Here is a 12890-nt window from a genome sequence, read left to right as displayed (position 1 = left end):
CCTGATTGGTCCAGCTCTGCATCCTTCAAGCCTCCTTTTCAACTCCTCTAAAGGTCTGGGGTCAGAGTTCAGCTGTCACTTTTCAGTTCAATGATGCCTCCACGTACTCACTATCTGTTCGTTTGTTTAATTCACTGCACATATTCTGGTCCTACAGACAAACAAAAGCTGACGTTTTCTAAAATGTACTTAGACTTCCCACATCATGAGCAGCATTTTAGGACATTAATGGGCTCAGGATGTGTGGTGTGTTTGTTTCTGTCTGACTTCATTTAAACAAAGCAAAAATATCAAATGACAGAGAGCTACGCACATTAATTTCAGAGCAGACGAACTAAACAAACGGACCCGGCTGCCCCTCCCTGACGCTGACAGGCAGCTCATACTGTGGCAGGAGCCCCTGAAATGACAGCCTGACAGAACAACAATGTCTCCATAAAACACTAAATTATACAGCGAGCTGAGGGAGGCGATTACAGCTCAGACAAGGGCTTAGACCGGCCTCTAAATCTTCGTCTCACTTCAGGTCGCAATGGAAAAAACACACGAAGAAAGTTCTGCTAAAGCTGCTCCCATCACGGCTTCCAGACTGCAGCGTGGAATGAAGACCATTTCCTCTTTAAAAGAGGACGTTTTGAAATGTTGAAGGGTCATGGAGAAAAACATTTGGCACAACCCTCTGGGGACCGGGAGAGATTCCTACACATTTGTGGCCAAGTCACACAGAAATGTTTCAACTACGCACCAGAAAACTGGAGGCAGAACGAGATGCTGGCATGGCAGCGAGAGGAGGCGAGGGACCGAGCCAGCCTGGACAGCTGACAGCCAGAGTGCAGCTGAAAAACAAGACGCTTTTTCCATAAACCGCTCGCAGACAGGACTGAAAGAAAAACACCCCACCAAGCTGACATAATGTGGCTCTGATTTTGTCTCATTAAGGAGGAATGATCACTGCTCTTCCTTCAGGGACAAACGGATAGAAAATATTCTGCTCTGACCGGACAGAGACATGCGGCGTTCCTGCTGGCGGCCTACCCAGAAAGGCAATATGTTGTGGTAATAATAAAAGTGATAAGAACTATTTATTACTTGTTTTATTTGACTGTGTCGCTGTGACTGCATGGCACAGCGGTTACAACCCCTCACACTCAAATACTGCTCCTGAAAACCATCTTTAATGTGCATCTTTAAGGCAACAGTCTTCTGATGAAGGACTGCACACATTTCTATCACTAAACTGCACACAGCAACTGCTTTTAGTCAAATTTTCAAATCAATTTAAATTTATTGACAATTTTATTGAATAAGCAGAGGAGAACTAATAAACGTTAATTGGAAGTTATCATGATGACAATAAATCAACAATCGTATCAAAGAAATTTAGCACAATTTATTAAAAAGCAATACGACAAATGGCCACCCTACTTTCAAGGCCAACACTTAAAAATCTGACGGGAATCAAAATGAGAATATTATATGAACTCCTCAATTTAAGTACATATCTGAAATATAAGAATTGGAACGAGACAAAAATAACAGTAGATTAGAGTAGACTGAAAATTAATTTCTAAGGAATAGAATGAGATTCAAGCAGAAATGACACTACGTTAAATAAAAACATTAAAACTCTTCATTCTATTAAACTGAACATAAAGTGTCAAGAATGTAAGAGACAGTCTGTGTTTTACTGCCAAAGAATGAAGCTCTACAATTTGATGAGCACAGGTAGGAAACTAAATGAATACATTTTCTTCCATCAATGTCTTTCCAAAGAAATCAGAGGAATCATAAAAAGCAACAATATTTTCACAGACATGTCTGTTTATCCACTTTCACAAAGCAGAACACAAACAACGGTTATCATTTTGAAGAGTCTGTCTAGAAACTCTAACTCTAGTCTCTTTCTGTTCTGGAAATGATCTTAAAATTAGCAGAAGATCAGAACTGCACATAAACCAGAGATCTTCAGAAATGACTTAAAAACAAACAGTTCAAAAGTGACTGATGGATCTGTATCAGAGCCACAGAGGAGGATCACCGTCACACTTCACTACTGAAACTGACAGAGAAAAAGAAAAGCTTGGAGAAATGAAACCTTCACTTAGGGAACAGAGAACTTCCTGTTGGAAACCAACACACAGTCTGGATGACGACCAGCACCCAAAACAAAACAAAACAACGAGTCAACATATCTGAAAAAGGGCAAACGCAGGAAAAATACACCCGCATATATCAGGAACCAGACTGTGTCTGTCCTTACTGCTCTGATCAGATCTAATAAAGAGTTTTGTGTTGCAGAGTTCCAACAACTTGGAGTCAATCATTGTCAACCTATGAAATGTTTCCCAGCATGCACTGCAGGCCTCAGTTAGCACAGTGAATACAGGAGGTCGCATCAGGACAGTTAGAAAAACAGAAAACAAGGTGAGAATTTATTACATCATTTATTGTGATACATTTCTTAGATTTTTTTTATTTGCCATCACGATAACTTCCACATATTGACACTTAATCTCCCCAAACTGTCCATATTATCAATATTGTTATTTTTACTATTTATTCCACTGTTTCTTCAATGAAAGTAATTATTAATACATTTGAAAACATGGTTAAATGGGTTAGGGATTGTGTGCTGTTAGTGATGCCAATCACACTTCTGGATTTGACTGAGGTTCTGAAAACAAAGGTCCATGTTTCTGAAGAACCCAGCAGTGAGGCTCAGGCTGAGGAAGCTCTGTTGAAACTAAACCCCTCAGTAAGAATCCTGCTTGGCACGGTGGGGGTGGGATAATGATCAGGGATCTCACAGTCACTGAGTCGATTCTTTGCATAATATGAATGGGCATTGTGGTCTTAAACTTTTAGCAGAAAATTTTGTGGAATTATTGTGATAACAAAAAAGTGCCAATAAGAACAGGTTATTGCTTTTTCATTGTGAAAGCTCAGGTGTGACTGAGACGACATGGCACAGCAAACTGAGCACAACAAACACAAAAACTGCTCTTAAAAGAAGAATTGTAATGTGCTTGTTTAAAACATCGGTCGCATAAAATAGTGTGATTTGCATCACTGAACTGAGCACTAACTGCATTTAATCATTTTGAAAAATTATTGATAACTGCAAAGGATCAGAGAAGCAAATGAAAAGAGTGACTCAAAACGTTTCCATGGCAAATAATGATCTGATGCTACTTACACACCATCTAAAAGATAGGAGGGACCAGCCAAGGCGCATTTCTGTGCAAAGCGGAATAGAAAATTGGGAAATATAAATAATGGGAGCAACGTTAGGACAGTTGACGAAACAATCATGGAGTTGAAAAGACCCAACATCCAGACCTCCACCACATCAAGAAGCGTGATCTGAAGCAAAACTGTGAGGAACTAATTAGGTCCTACAGAAGCAGCTCAGTGAGGGATCGACTTGCCTGATCAGCAAAACATCCTGATCAATGACAGGTTTCCTTGTTTCACTTGAATATACGTCAAATAAACATCAGAAAGTCACAGCAGCATCAATGGTCGTCAGTTTCAAGCTGGCAATAGTTCAAATCTCACATTAGACCAACTGGATGAAATCAGACACACATTAAGCTTTTATTAAGCCTTTACAGACTATCAATCTTTCCTTCAGTTGCTAAAAGGAACTTTGTTATCTGAAAACCACAGTGATAACAAAACCCTGTCTTGTTAAACCACACCAAAACAAATAGTCCAATTCAACTTTTAAATATTCTCTTAAACAGGAACTTTATGTCCCACGTCTGTGGAAGACATGTCCCCGTTTAAAGGGCTGCTAAAACAACGCTACACGTCTGTCTTAGTGTTACTTTATGGGCTTCCGTGAGAAAGAAGCTGCTGTGAAAATGTGTGTTGATAAAAATAAAAAAAAAATCGACAGGCCGAAACAAGCTGTGCCCCTACAGCAGAGCCAAAAAGAGTTCATGATGAGAACGGAGGAGCCGATACTCTGTAGCTGAGGACTTCCTTCCTTCCTTCCTTCCTTCCTTGCTTCCTTCCTTCCTTCCTTCCTTCCTTCCTTCCTTCCTTCAGCGGCTGCAGGCTGCAGAGCACCTGAGCGGCAGCAGGCAGGTTTGGATTGCAATAACGACACATAGCTGGCAGGCAAGAAAACTGTTTACCTCGGCTTTTGTGCTCAGCGTCTGAATCACAGCATGCCCGGACTGTCACTGACATTACTCACAAGAAACACAACAACGCAGCCAAAACCTGGAGCTGGTTAGTTTCTTACCTCCAAAGGTTTCGACACGATGGCACAGTGGAAAGTTACAGAGAATTCAAAAGGATTCAACAGTTTGTTACTTTCCAAAATCAGACTGCCATGTATCGTTGGGATTCTGTGTGACAGACAAAGCAGTGCATAATCACAGGATACAAAGTGACCTTTGAATGAAAAGCTGAAAGGTGTGGCAGGCATTTATATTCAGAGAAACAGCCAACAAGGGCCATTTGAGGACCTTGAAGGATTTTGTGTGGAAGAACAGGGCTGCCCATACTGACGCGGCTCAGGGATTACGTCACACGCAGCACCGTGCGACGTACGTAAATTTATGGGCACTAAATTTGCCCTAGTGCCCGTAAATTTTATGGTCCAATGAAGGTAATTTAAAAAACAGGACATTTCCTCACTTTCTAAAAAAAAACCCGGGACGCCCGGGACAGGATGTGAAATACGGACATGTCCCGGGAAATACGGACGTTTGGTCAACCCTAAGTGAAGTGTTTAACAATGATATCAGAGTAGGTTAAAAATATTGAGTTTCTTATATTATAGATCTGAAAGAGAAATTGGAATTGCCTAAAATCAGAAGTGGTAGGTCAAAGAAATTATGACCAATGAATCTCTAACCTTTCCAGCTGATTTCATATCCTGGATTCAGACATTCTTCTACATTGATTTTCTCATTAATGCAATGTTGGAACTACAGCATAATAAATGCATTTCCCTTGACCACATAATTGTGCAAATTTGAATCACAAAAATAAATTTGCTCAATGAAAATACACCAATTTTGAGAAAACTCACGCTCATCAATAAAAGGTTTTTGGATGAGGTAGTTTTAATGTATTTCACAAAACCGTGATGAACCACTTTTTTGCATCACTTGAGTCAAGTGATCAGAAACTGTCTGTTACCACTGATGGAAAAGACAAAGACGACAGGAAGTGGTAGGAGGATGAAGGTGCAGCGTGTTATTTAATAATTTATCACGTAAAACAATCTCATCAACGTGTGACTTTAATTGCATTTCTGAGTTAATTGAATTAATTAATTGTGAAATTGTGTAATGGAATTTTTGTAATGGATTTCATGTTCAATCCACACTAACAGTTAGTGTGGATTGAACATAAAGGAAACAGCCAGAATTCTTTTCAGCCCACAAATAACGGCAGTAGGATGTTAGACTGTGATGATGTCCATCAGGTGCTGAGGCTCCAGCCTCTGGGAGCCTCTGGGGGCCTCTGGGGGCCTACATAAGACTGAACTGTGGACTTCACAGGCAGCTCTGAAAACAGCTGTGGACTGTCTTGGAAAGGTTTCCCTTCCCCTCTCTTCACTTCCCGTTCTATTCCTCACATGGAACAAACACAGATCCAGAACTCACTTGATTATCAAAACAGACATATCAGTGGTGTCAGCAGCTTCTGACTGGAACCGCCTGAGCGATGCAGCAATTGCTATGATGTAAATCTTTACATCCATCTGCTTTTGCCTCACACTATCAGCGAAACTAAAGAATCCCCGTTGTAAAGTGGAAACCAGTGCATGTAACTGTCTAATGTAAAAATGATGTGTTGTCAAAATTCACGGTAAAAGCTCAGTAAAATGCGGAGGACTAACTTGTTAAAGACGGTAGACACTGGCTCTCGGTGTTTACCTGGTGATTGCCATATTAGGAACTAAAAGATGATGTCTTTCTGATCAGTACTGTGAATGATCAACATTCTTCAATGCAGAAGCCGTTACTGACGGGTGAAGACCAACATTCTCAGTGTCTGTATGAGGAAGAGACTGAGCAGTATGCCAGCGGTGGATGTGGGCATGAGGGGTTCAACCCAAATGCCTAACTTTGCGTCCTGCTAGTTCGACACAACCGCGATGCACTAATATGGCCTTATGCTTGTCGCAAGCAGTCATCTGTGCCTCAGTCAATGGACTTTGTTGTGTGACAGCAGTAGCTTCACCTTAACTGTACCATTATCCTGTTGACCTAAAGCTAAAGAGGGCAGAGGAGTGGTGTGGTTGTATGGCCAGCTCTTACAACAGAGACATTTAAAATAACATATCAACTATCGACCCGTGTGGTACCGCTCAGTGTAAACAAGACATCAAAGTGCTATTTAAGCCAAACGGTGAGTGACATCTCAGTTAGAAACCTTTCAAGCTCCACTAAATCTACAGGGACTAAAAATGGAAAAATTATGCTTACAGTTAGTAATGCTCGCTCTGCTAACACAATAACAGTGCTAATTAATATGAATATAGGTCACAGCTCTTTTGTAGAACATAATGCCAAATTATTGATGGAAAATTTTCCTATTTGAAGATATTTCTGTGGAGCATATCTATTACTTTTGAAAGAACAAGCATCTTGGTAAGCTGGATATCTAGGCGCAATTCTAGACCTGCTATGAGTGTCGTTTGTCTTGTTTTAAGATAACTATCATGTTTAAACAAGATACGCATCACGTTATTACGCAATAGTGCTCGGAAATTTTTTTTTTCTGTGTGATAGCAATATGCTTCTGTAGCAATGCACTTCTGTACAATCACACTGATAAAATGAAACAAGATACAATATGTTTTTAAATGAGGCCTAACTTACTTTAAAGGGAATTTCAACTTTTCTGAGATGCAAAAAGGTTAAATAATCCACCTCGTTTATTCTAATATTGTTTGCCATCTCACCTGCTCAGTCTACACCAAACCACGCCCACACACACTCGAGCTCGGGGCAAGTCCGTCCTGATTGGATGAATCCTGTGGCCACTGGCTGGCCCTGGGCAGACCAAAATTAGCCGCAATGCGCCACAAAGCGAGGGGGCGTGGCTAGACGCCTGTCAATCATTCTGAGCCGTGACAGACAGTAACGCTGAATGGGGCTGTCAGAAGTCAATCCCCTTGGAAAGACCCGGAGAAGTTGTTTATTTTAACAGCTTTATTGTAAATGTCAGGGAATGGCCCTACTAGCCATTCCTGCATATATATATATATATATATATATATATATATATATATATATATATATATACCCAATAAATACATGTGCATTTATTGGGTAAATACACACACCCACCCACACACACACACACACACACGCACACACACACACACACACACACACACATACGTGTATATTGGGTAAATTTGAACTATCAAAATAGGCAGTTCTAAGTGTTTTTAGGAGTCCAAGGTGTTTGTGGATTTTAACTATTCTCGGGGTATGTAGATGTTTAATGATGCAGCGACAGAGTACTTTGTAAATTTTGACTGGTTTTCAGAAATTATTGTTTTATACTTTTGTAAACATTTTTTTGAGGCAGTTATATACAAGAATTTGCTAAAATAGTAATGATGGTTTGTAGTTTTACAAAATCTGTCATCAGAATTTGGCCACAAATCTCTGGTTGGCGAATCTCTAGCTATGACTCTTCCTCCAAGTCCTGAGTGCCGTTTACTGCAGATTGGCCCCTACTTAGTGGAATCCACAGTGATGACTGATGTTAACCTGTCCTCTAAATGTTACAGAACTTCCATCACAGTGAGGAGAATCCTCACTGTTAAATTCAGAACTAAAGATCTCAGAAGCTGACTCAGGTGAACATGGAGCCCCACTCCTCCTGGACTCTCTTAAACCCAGAGTGAAGAAAAGTTCAATTCTTGTCTTTAGCCAACAAAACATTCCCAGTCAGGACTGGACTGTTTTCTTTAGCATAAAAGCACAGCCTAAGCTATCCTCTGCACGAACATGAATAAACACACATGTTCCCATTTACCCTGTAGGGATACACACATGTGATTATGAGCACACAGCTCTGGAACATCAGATTTATTTATGAGGTAAAAGAGGGGTTCGTGTAGATCTGCAAAGTAGAGACATGCTATTTCTGGCAACAGGAGGCCACAGAGTTCTTAGATCATTATTTGGAAGCAGCTGTGGAGGAGATGTGGGTCAGAGGGACATGTGGACTCGGATGTCCAGATTTACTGATTCCAGACACGGGGCATGAGTCAGATAACAACAGAGAGTAAACAACTGCAAAGAGAGGAATGTTAATGAGAACTGATGATTCATTAATTGTTTTTACAGCATCGAGGAAATCTGATTTTTTTTTTTTCCTTAAACACAAAAGATTGCAGGTTTACTGTAATACTTAATGTTTCCAGTAGGTGGAGCCTCTTCCTGTTCTGTATCAGAGTTAAAGGTGTTTTTCATTCAGTGTAAACACAACAAACAGGACTGGAAGTCGTTCAAGTAGAGAAAGTTGCTTGCGTGGCACAGATTGAAGAAGGAAACATAGCCGACTGCTGTACCACACATTTCTGCTAACTGACACACACACAGGTTCTGTAACACAGGCTAAAAGGTAGCTAATACTTAGTGACAATTAATCCTGAGAACATCCCTTTACAGAACATCTGCCTATAATTCGAAATACGTCCCAATATCCCTTTATAGACATCTTATTTGCCGTGGACTAATAAAAACACTGTATGATTTTTTTCTTCCTATAAGAGAAATTGGTACATAGAGAAACCAATGGAATCATCTGGAATAAATTTTTTCCCCTCAGAAAGAATCAAAGTTTAGATCTTAGTGTTTTAAGAGAAATATTAACTTTCTGCTGTAAATGAAAACAAACACTTTCCATAAAGCCAGAACACCAACACACTGTGATTCCACACTGTTATTTATTAAATAAAGATCGACCCAAAGCAGCGTGAACAGACCAGAAAATTAACTCCAGAAAAGAGACCGGAGCTCCATCCTGGTCTCGCATGCCTTAGCATGGTCAATGTTAAACATCCATGACATGACTAAAGGAAAAAAGACTCAAAAAGTTTGGCTTATTCAGACGAGTTGCCAGGTACAAGTCTCTTTTCTCTAAACACAATAGTACAGCACAAACTAGGTTGGCAAACCACAAGACCTCTGGAACGACGGTCTTCAGACAGATGTGATCAAAGTAGAATAGTTTCTATAATCTCCCTCTACCAAACCCTGTATGCCATCAAGTCAATATGGGCTCCACTGTACACTAAAATACTCTGGAATCCAATGTGAGACCATCTGGCTGACGGCTGAAACTTGACCCAAACTGGGTTAAACACAAAATGAAGCAATACTGTAAATAAAAGCGGGTCACGAATCCTCCACATGTTGGGTAATTGGACATCTCTTGACATGCGTGTTTGGGGGTAAGCTGCGGTTGCCATTTGTCCATATTTGTTTCACTGGTAACTATTTAACTAACTAACTAAATAAAGATAGTTATTCAGGGGTTTTGTTACATCAAACCCCAGAACACGACTCTGAAGGACTTTAAGAGCCGTGTTCCGTTAAGGTCCACGGATGTTAAAGGTCCTTAACATCCGTGGACCTTTAACACAAACTGAGGATGTTAAGGACTGAGGCGAGGTGGTCGAGTCGACTCTAATCTGATGTGACAGAAGGTGAGTCATCCATGAACGATGCAGGACATTATTTAGGCCAGCTAACTCCACTGACCAATCAACAACATCCTGTTTGTTTGTTATCATGGACTGATAAAAACGTCAACAGATTCCTGTCTGCTCAGTCGTAAAGTTCAGATGTCACAGTGGAGCATCTGAAAACAAAGACTTCAATCCTTTTGAGGTGAGCAGCTTAGCTTTTATGCTGCCACATAATTCCAAAGAACAGAAGAAGTTGTGGAGCCTCGGTGCAGATCTGTGGGCTGCAGTGGTTTTGGCTGTTCTGGGATCTCAGAGTCCCTCTGCAGTCATGGCTGAAAGTTCTGGCAGTGACACCAACTTGTTTAGTAAATGTTTTGGTGACAAAAAGGACTTTGGTTTAGGAGACTGTGCAAAGTGTTCAAAGTCTTTTCTTTTTTAGCTCAAAAGGCTTATTACATAACAAAACAAAAAAAAGTTCTATTTATTTTTCCAGCTACCAACTGATGGCTAAATTTACAACCGTCAGAACTGAAGCTGGTCATCATCAAATACGAGAAGGTCATTTCCCCCCCAAATTTCTCCTGAAAAATACTGTCATGAATAAAAACTACAGATAAGATAAAGACTTATTTTTGTTCAGAAACTCATATGCTGGAGCGGAGTTATTATTCTTTATACATGTGCGGTCATGCTGTTTGAGAATGTCAGTGTTGAAATTAAATCCATCTACTGTATTTAATCCCTGAGCTTTGTCAGGCAATAACAGACTGAAAATTATTTGGACTTGGTAACTTTGATCTAAATTACTGATTCTCTTAAAGCGTCTTAAAGTGCCTTAAAAGACATATATATATATATATATATATATATATATATAATATAAATGTGATGAATTCAAATTATTTTTATTGTGTCTGTGCCATTTCATAGCACAATCAGGTAACTATGTTACCTTCAATTGTTGTAAAAATTCTCTACTGTATACATCAATGATGACTGGAAAGGAAAATTTCATATTAGCACCTTGAAATTGGGTCTCTGTCTCTTTAAGAAGCTCAAGGATTCCTCAAACATGAATAGAAGAATCAAAGCAACACTCCAGGCATGTTTATGATGAGGGGATAATATTCTAACATGATGCAAAGCTGAAAAAAAGTTGATTTCTCATAATGCCTCCAACCCCCATTAAATCATTCCCTTTGCCACTTAATAGTTATTCATAATGAAAGCACAGTTAAAGTCAAAGCTTGAAAAACCCACAGATCAAAAATCAGCCACAGTGTTCTGATCGGTTCATCTCTCATATCGTGATATTCTAAAACTTGACCTCTGACCTCTGAGTCAGGGTTCTACAGGGGAGAAGGTGTTTGTCAACATCAGCTCCAGGAGCTTCAGGTCCTTCACCAGGCAGCAAATGTTCCCACACAGACCCGGACAGAGCAGCAGATCCCGCCCAGGTTGATCCAATCCAGTTTATGAGAGATTCCTGCAAGGTGAAGGGCTCTACTCACACTTTAATAGTTTTACTGAATTAGTTTTACAGTGCGGTTTAGACAGGGAAGTTCTGCTAAAATGAACAAGATGGCACAGTGGGTGCAGAGGGAGTCACTGAGCTGCTCAGAGCGAGGACAGAGAAGATACAGAACTGTAAACTTTAAATGGGTGATTGGAAGAGACAGTCCGTCTGACTCTATAGCTGTGTTTCTATTAACCATCAGTTGTGTAATTCAGAAAATACATATGCGTAAAGGAAACATGCCAATTAAAAAAAGACTCACGTTTTTGTGATAAGTTTTTGGAAAATGATGAGATGGTTTTTCAGAATGAGTATTTCACAAAGAAGAAGACAGGAAGTGGTAAGAAGATGACGGCGCCTCATGTTTTTACTGACTTATCGCGTGAACAAATTTATTCACTTGTGATTTCAATTGTTTCTTATTTAACACAAACGCTGCATTTGCAAAGTAGTGAGTTTTTGTCATTAGCACATCGCCAAAGCTTTGCACACGTTTGTAATGAAAACCCAGCTACTGTCTCTGTCCCCTTAGTTCAGCCTGAGAGATACATGCCTGCACTGGGCCTTGGGATCCAGCCAGAGCCGGCCCCGCTGCCACAAAGGCCCCTCTGTGGTTTGACAGGAGCCACAGTTGACGGGGAGACGAGCCAGGAGGTCTCTCACCGCGGTTTTGGACCCGATGTTCTGGGAACACAAAAGGCTTTGCCTGCCCCAGTACAGATCCTCTGAGCCAAGCAGCCAATTTCACACAACTTGTGCTGCTCTGTGGGCATGAGCGACGACAGCCAATCAGAGGACGAGATCTTCAGGTTAGCATCAGAACAGGCATTTTCTGGCTAACTGCATTCTTAGCCAAACCCTCAGAGGTTAGTTAGAAAACTTTAGTGAACAAACAACAGAATGATCCGCATCAAAGGATCATCAAAGGCCCAAAGACTGGGCCATTCTCATTTTATTAGAATGGCCCAGTCAAAGCCTAGGCCTAAATCAAATTAAGAATCTGTGGCAGTGGATGAGCGTTTTACATTTCTACTAAAAACGTTTAAATTTGCCTTCCAATTGATATTTATGAGCCACTCAGTGTTGATCGATCTGTGTTCAGCTGTAATGTGACAAAATGTAGGAAAGAGAGTTTGAAGAGTTTTACAAGGTTCAGTAAATATCAACTGAAAACTATTTAACAATTACTAAAAGACCTTTGGGGAAAAAACTGCAAACCAGAGTTTCTACAGCTGCAAAGCCAGCAGTCCTGAATGTTCCAGCCTCAGTTCACACCGAGAAGCTGTGGAATCAAGAGGAGGCTGGCCTAATAACACACACACACACACAAATGCGCACCCCCACACACACCCACACACACACACATAGAATGTCTACCAGACAGAAGAAGTTCCAAAAACAAACAGTAGTGAGGATGGGCTGGATGTTTATCAGGAAGTTGAGGAGCCACAGCTCAGTCCTCCAACACTTCCTCCACAAATCCAAACCCTGAATTCAAAAATACTTCATTTATGGCGCCTCATAACAATGTGATGCTGTGGGTCGGAAGGCTCTGCAAAAAGTTGAAGACAGTTCCTGTATGACTGTAGCGACATGCTAACAGATCAGTGACTGGGCACTAGAGTTGATATCCCACAGTAACATGTCCTGGGGACGCCATCAGTTGCTAGCATGAACTGCTAATCCAGCTCATTT

The 12890-nt window shown here is 40.6% G+C and overlaps 1 protein-coding gene across 2 annotated transcripts in view; it reads right to left on the bottom strand.

The window, feature by feature from the left end:
• itgb5 (integrin, beta 5) overlaps positions 1-12890 on the bottom strand; it is a 52413-nt gene that overhangs the window by 19086 nt on the left and 20437 nt on the right. The gene's annotated exons all lie outside the window — the stretch shown is intronic.

Source organism: Gambusia affinis, linkage group LG11, assembly GCF_019740435.1.
Source record: "Gambusia affinis linkage group LG11, SWU_Gaff_1.0, whole genome shotgun sequence".
Taxonomy (NCBI): domain Eukaryota; kingdom Metazoa; phylum Chordata; class Actinopteri; order Cyprinodontiformes; family Poeciliidae; genus Gambusia; species Gambusia affinis.
Note: the sequence above shows the minus strand (reverse complement) of the source record. Positions and strands in the feature narration are given on the sequence as shown.